Below are 7,599 nucleotides of genomic sequence, written 5' to 3'. Positions count from 1 at the left end.
CCCCTTGCTTTTTCCTTTCTCCTGATTTTGTACCACAAGACCTGGGTTGGCAGATGAGACACATGGACATCCACTTTCTTATACCTTCTGTATTAGACAAAGATAGACAAGACATGCCAGTAATGTCACTTTGAGATACAGGTTTGAGCTATCAAATAGTATTGGAGTGCATGGTTTTGAAGGAACTTGAGATCTGAAACAGTGACTGAAGTGATTTATGTTTCTAACATTCCCAAAGGTATATAAACAGGGAAACGGTATAATATGCTGATGTAGATGTGGCTTTAAATTTAAGCTTCTCCTTAGGTCCAGAAAGATCCTTATATAAGAGAAGGAAGATTCCGTTTATTCATTCAATATACATTAATGAAGTACATATGTTGCTTTACCTGGTTTTATGGTTTCTTTTCAGGAAACAAGACATGTATACAGTAATGCAATAATAGAATAATTCCGGAGTGCCTGGGTTGCTCAGTAGGTTAAGTGTTCAACTCTTGATTGAGGCTCTGGTCATGACCTCAGGGTTATGAGATTCAGCCCTGCATTGAGCTGCATGCTGGGCATGGAGCCTGCTTAGGATTCTCTTTCTCCTTCCCCTCCTGCCCCTCCCCCTTCTAAAAAATAATAATATAGAACAATTCCAAGAGTCGTCTTAGCAACTAAGTGGCATAGACAGTGCTTCAAAATTTGCATTGATAGTGGATGCAAGGTTTCTGATCATTGGCTTATAGTTAGAATGAGAAAGAATCCTAGAAATAATTTAATCCACCATTTCTCAATTCTATGTAATTAGCACCTATATATATATTCTCTAGTTAACGTTTTTTTCTTAAACCAACTTCCAGTTTTTATTTGCATAAATTACATTATATTGTAATCAATTTTATATGCCATAAATAGAAAAAATATATATAACTTAATACAGTAAAGGTAAAGCAACATTTTAATTCTAGCTAAAGGCTGCCTTTGGAAGACTAAATTCAAGGTGTGCCCTCTGTTAAAAAAGGAGATTTGCTGGTATTAGGGAGGTGTCAAAGCTATACTAACACCAAGCTGAGACTTTCCTCTTGACCTTCTTAGAAACTTAAAAGGAGAATTGAAAAGGAAATAATTTTCTTACTTAGAGATTCAGTATTATTTAATACTTTTAACCAGCTTGTCTACTCTTTCCACTAATAAAAAGATCCCAAACTTTGGGACATATTTTTTTAAAATTTTTTTTTAATTTTTATTTATTTATGATAGTCACAGAGGTGGGGGGCAGAGACACAGGCAGAGGGAGAAGCAGGCTCCATGCACCGGGAGCCCAATGTGGGATTCGATCCCGGGTCTCCAGGATCGTGCCCTGGGCCAAAGGCAGGAGCCAAACCGCTGCACCACCCAGGGATCCCCAACCTTGGGACATATTAATTTAATTGCATCTCCTTAGTTTTCAACTAGCAAACCTATATTCACAAAGATAAATTACTGGGCAAGTCAACATTGCAACTTGGGTTCCCTGATCCATGGTCTTTTTCTTGCCCTCTCTCCCTGCAATTAAAAAACAACAACAACAACAACAACAACACAGAAGTGGGATGCTTTTTAGAAGTAATCTTTCAATTTAGGGCAAGGCCCATCTGAACTCTCTTGTAACTAGTTATGGTTGATGCTTTTAGTAATGAAGTAACCATTGTTTTTCTGCCTTCTTTAAGTAGATTTACGATTCCCTTTACATATCTGCTTGCTTATTTGTATATACTTATTTATGTTTAAACACAGTATATGTGGAGTTTGAATTTTGAAGTTTCTCAAAATTAAGAGACTGAATTAAATTCAGCCTAAGCAAGATCCCCTCCTCTCCTGCTATCCCACTACATTGCCTATGATGAAATGATGAACAGCTGGAGTTTTGCCATTACCCTGGGAACAGTTTATTTTGACCTTGTCACAATCTACCTGTTCTCTATTCCTTGTTTAGTACATCCTCTCATCAGAGAACTTGAAGCATTATATTATGCTCTTTAAAATTCAAGCTAAAGTAGGGCTTAGGACTATACCAAAGCAATATACTTGAGGGGAGCAGTGCTAAGGCACATTATTTTCTCTGACACATTTCATCACATTTTAAAAAATATATTTTATACTTTATACCTCATTGTGAAAGAAAATGAGCTATTAAGCTGTCCAAAGAGGGCAGATTTAAAATCACATAAATGTTTTTTGAGTTTTTTTTTCCCCTGAAAATATTGTCCTATTTGGATCTTCTTGTTATTGTTACTTTTATTGTTCTTGGCTTGGGTTTACTTGTTTTATTGATGCTGCAACTAATTTTTAAGAGTACATTTTGTTTCTTTTTTAGTGAATCTGAGATTAATATCAAATAAATATAGTCTGTAGACTTTTAAACTGTTTTACCTTTGGATATTGGTATATTGCTGCTATAAAAAGCTACCACAATCTTAATGTGTTAAAACAACACAAATTCATTATCTTACATTTCTGGAGGTCAGAAGTCTGACACAGGCCTCACTGGCTAAAATCAAGATATCAGCAGAGCTACATTTCTTTTGAAGCTGTAGGGAAGAATCCATTTCCTTGCTTTTTTACAGTTTCCAGAGAGTACTTGCATTCCTTGGCTCATAGGCCAGCAGTGGCTGGCGGAGCCCTCTCCATCTTCAAAGCCAGCAGTGGCTGGCGGAGCCCTCTCACATTGTATCATGTTGACACTAATTTTTCTTCCTCCATCTTCCACTTTTAAGGACCTTTGTCATTGCATTGGACCCACCTAGATAACCCAGGAAACTCCATCTCCTAAAGTCAATTGATTAGCAGATTTATTTATTTTTTTAGGTTTTTTTTTTATTTATTTATTCATGAGAGATAGACAGAGAGCCAGAGACACAGGCAGAGGGAGAAGCAGGCTCCATGCAGGGAGCCCCATGTGGGACTCGATCCTAGGACTCCAGGATCATGCTCTGAGACAAAGGCAGATGCTCAACCGCTGAGACACCCAGGCATCCATGATTAGCAGATTTAATTGCACTGGCAGCCTTAATTCCCTTTTGCCATTTAGTTAGTTTCAAGGTTGTAGACATTTTTGGGGACCATTCATTATTCTGCCTACAACAGTCTTTTCTTCAAAGTATCTCTTTATACTTTTTTAAAAGAGATTTTTTATCTTTTTTGTTTGAGAGAGAGAGACTGAGCACATGAGTGGGGTTGAGGATCAGAGGGGGAGGGAGAAGCAGATTCCCCACTGAGCAGGGAGTCTGACTCAAGCTTGGTCTGAGATCATGACCTAAGCCTAAGGCAGATGCTTAACTGACTGAGCCATCCAGGAGCCCATCTCTTTATACTTTTAAAAATAAAAATATATCAAGCAAAATATGAATCTATTATAAGGTAATTATCAATTAAATTCATTTTAAAATCAAATATACCTCATTCTGTAGATTAGCATTTCCTGGAGACATGCATTTTAAAGGCTTAAATTCATTATTAAATCTTAAGTTTTTATAATTAGGATGATATCATTGAAAGTTTTTCCCACTGACCATTCAGTCTTAATCTTTTATATGTTTTTGGTATTTGGATGTGAAGTTTACAGAGATATTAGTCAACTCTTTGGTAGGTGGATTTTATGAAGTTTGGTTGTGATGTGCTTTTCAATCCATTGGCGTTTCCTTCCTCCTCTAGTCTATTCTCTCCACATCATCCCTGTATTTACTTCTATTCAAAACTTTTCTTATAATTACTGATAAAAATCAACACCTCAGATCCTCAGTTTTAAGAAAAGACTTCAGATCCTCAGTTTTAAGAAAAGACTATATTCTCCTCTGGATTTACTTTTAATTTGTTCTGGCCTAATCTAAAAAAGATTCAAAGATTCTAAATTGATTCATCATATCAACAGATATTATAACTTGGCACCTACAAAAGTGTGCAAAGTGCTTTCAAAAAAGTCAAAACATGTATGTTTCTGTTCTCAGAGTGGCAAGATGAAGAAATTAAACTAGCATAAGAATAATGTATTAATACAGATTGACAAGACAAGAAATGTCACAGAGAGCACATGATCAGTGATTATTTGGCAAATCAGTGGAACAGGAAGTAAATATGAGTTCTGAGAAAGGATAATTCTCTTTATATTGTGTGCACCCCATGCCCATATATTACCCATTACCACTGAATTAACTATATCAAGCATGCCCCAAAAGTCACAGTAATTCTCCATATCATCATTAACTTATCCTTGTAAAAGAAAGTCTTAAGTACTAGATGCAAGTAAAGTTGTAAAGCTCATGCCAAGATATGGAGGAATTATGATTATTTTCTGATAACTGGGGTTAATAGGCTTATTTGCAGGGGTGGTCAGCATAAAATACTCAGGGTGAATGCTCAGCAAATATTTATTGAAATAAAATATGAGTCAGCTCTTTTTTTTTCAGACTGATGGACACTTTCCTAAAGTTTTTCTATGTATTATTTTAATCTTTTCATGAATTTCATTTAACATTTACTGTGGGAGGGTTTTTCAGTTGTTATGTGTATTACTCAATTAACAATCCACGATGGGTTTAATTTGCACAGTGTTTTCTAGTCATTAATGAGTATTAAATACAATCCAACCTAATATAATTTTAAGTAATATTTTCTGTCAAAGGACCACTTTTATTCATCTCAAACCTTGAGATATTATCCATGTTATGTTTATCCATGCTATTGATATTGTCGCAGATACCTGTATAGGATGGGTTCATTTGACTTTACTTATATAATTTTTAGCCTAAGAATTTTAAAACTACAGAAGACTATGTTTTAAAAAGGCATTTTTACCTTATTAATTCAAGACAAAAGTGTAGAGTTTTCACACCATAGATTTTGTTCTTTAGTGATTATTTACATACTGACTTATTCCCTGGTAATCATGGTTTCCTTAGTTGGATATTACTTCGGGAAGTTTTAATTGGACTGGTTTTAGTATTGAAAAAGACTTTCTACAGAGTAATCCAGTTCTATTGTATGACTCTAATTTCTTGCCTCCCTAATGCAGATATTTTCTTTCCATTATTTGTAATTACATTTTATTAAAAAAAGGGGGGGTGAGAGAGAGAGAAGGCATGACAAGGATATGGATACAGAGAAGGTGAGGCATTGGAATCATTAATCTATCACAACTGCTATGGATTATACTAATATATATAACCCTGACAGATGTCAATTTAAACAACTTCAATAAATTGATAGCATTATGTTCTCAATATCTACCTAGAGTACATTAAAAAGACCTCTATCTAGGTATACAGTTGCATTTTAGAACAACAATACCTAAATTTTATTATTGCATATATAATCTCTAAGTGATCCTCACAACAATCCTGCTAATGTGAGATACTGGAGTAAGAAAATTCAGAAAGCAGCTGGTTGCTGACTTGCAGATGGATCTTGTGAACCAGTGGAGGCAGATGAAGTGGGCAGATGATTTTCTGTGTATGCAATATTCCTTCCTCATCACAACATATCTCTGCTTGTTCCTTTAATCCATTATAGGTATCTTTCTTGTTCTTGTATTCCCATCTTAGTAAGGTTACTTGACAGTAGAATATGTTTTAGCTGGCAGCAGATAACTAGGAATTCTTCAATCTCCTGTCTTATATTATTATTAGTGGCAACTATGGCTCAGATAAAGACGACTTTATAGAGAGCATTATTTTCATGCATGCAAAGGAAGAAAGCATAGCACCAAGAGGAAGGTGCCTTGGCCTGGTAGAGCCTAGCTAGCTTCTCACCAAATCCTTTGTCCTCATATTCCTGCTGGACTACATTTCCTATTCTCCTGTGTAATAGGTGGTAGTCAAGAGATTAGATGATAGTCAGCGAGTATGAGCAGAATTCGTGTGTGCCACTTCCAGGTTTGGCCCGTTATAAACCTCTTATATGTGATCCTCCATACTCTCTCCCTATCAGACACTGGAGATCTCACACTTGAAGTGAGCTGGAAGTCTTGTTTTGAAGATGGCAGAGATACAATATGGAAGCAGCCTGAGTCCCCTGGAGGAGAGTGCCCTGCTATTCTGGGACACTGGCAATATAAGCAAGACATATACTTCTAGAGTTTGAGTTTATGTTTATTTTGTTATAGCAGCTAAAATTAACTTAATTGATATATGTGGGTCTGTCAAAGTCATTTCTCAAGGCCTCAATTTCCTCTTTTATAAAATGAAAGAATTTGCTATTCTGGCCTTTCTGCTCTTCCCCCAAAACACAGAACATTTGGGACTTCTGCACTTGCTGTTTCCTCTCTCTAAAGACTCTTCTTGGAAACACACTGCTTGCACCCTGAATCCTCAGTTCAGGCTAAATGTTACCTTATCGGGGCAGTCCAGGTGGCTCAGTGGTTTAGTGCAGCCTGCAGCTCAGGGCCTGATCCTGGAGACCTGGGATCGAGTCCCACATCAGGCTCCCTGCATGGAACCTGCTTCTCCCTCTGCCTGTGTCTCTGTCTGTCTCTCTCTCTCTCTCTCTCTCTCTCTGTCTCTCATGAATAAATAAATTAAAAAATAAATCTTTAAATGTTACCTTATCAATGAGGCTTCCTTGGCCACTCTCGGTATAACATTTCCCCTTCTCCATCACTCTTTTCTCCTTTTATTTTGTGCTACTTTTCCTTATAATACAGTCACCAAACAATTTATTTGTTTGGCACTCAGTAAAATATTTGTTGAAGAATTGTGTGAATGAAGTACCCTCCAAGGTGCTAAACAGCTATAAAAGATTATGTTTTCTAAATTCAAGAATTTGTAATCTAAGGGGAAAAATAAAACATTTAAAAATCAATTTTAAATACACAAAAAGCATATACAGTTTATCAACATTATATTGGCAAATATGTAAGGAAAAATAGAGATTCTAAGTATTGAGTACTCCTTAAGTATTATACACTAAAATTTTCAAGACATTATTTCATTTGATGACTAATGCAAAATTAGCATTATTTTACCTATTTTATAGATGAGGAAACAGGTTAAGAAGGCTGGAGTGGGAGCTTCGTAAGAGTAAGATCACATCTGTCATATTCTCTGGCATTTAGGAAAGTTTCCAACAGTTGGCAAGAAATAATTTTTTTGATAGAAAATGGGTTAAGTAGCTGATCCATAATAGATCAGTTGAGATTAGAACACATATTTACCTAAATACAGAGTCCATGCTTTTTTTACACTCCTAGGATGGGAAATATGTTTCACTTTGATCTAATTCCTGACTCTGGGCTGTAGCTTTTTCTGTTTCCTCTCATGAAAGGCTGTTCCCTTAGTAACCACTAGTCTGAGTTTCCATTTTATCAGACCTCAGCCTAACCATCACCTAGTGGAGAAGCTTTTCAGGCCCCACCCAGGCCTGTTGTTCCAGAACTTGCATGATAACAAGATCCCCAGATGATTCCTGTGCATATCGAAGTGTGAGCAACATGACTCTAGGAGAATAGGTAATATCAATCATTTAGCCTTGGCAGATAAGAACCCTCTTTACCATCTGTGTGCTTATCTATTATACTTATCCAGAATCTGAGTTCTAACTTTGGCATTATTATATATTATCTAGACTGATTAGGACTGAGTG

This window comes from Vulpes lagopus, chromosome 17 (assembly GCF_018345385.1).
Source record: "Vulpes lagopus strain Blue_001 chromosome 17, ASM1834538v1, whole genome shotgun sequence".
Taxonomy (NCBI): Eukaryota; Metazoa; Chordata; class Mammalia; order Carnivora; family Canidae; genus Vulpes; species Vulpes lagopus.
This window is presented reverse-complemented; position numbering follows the sequence as displayed.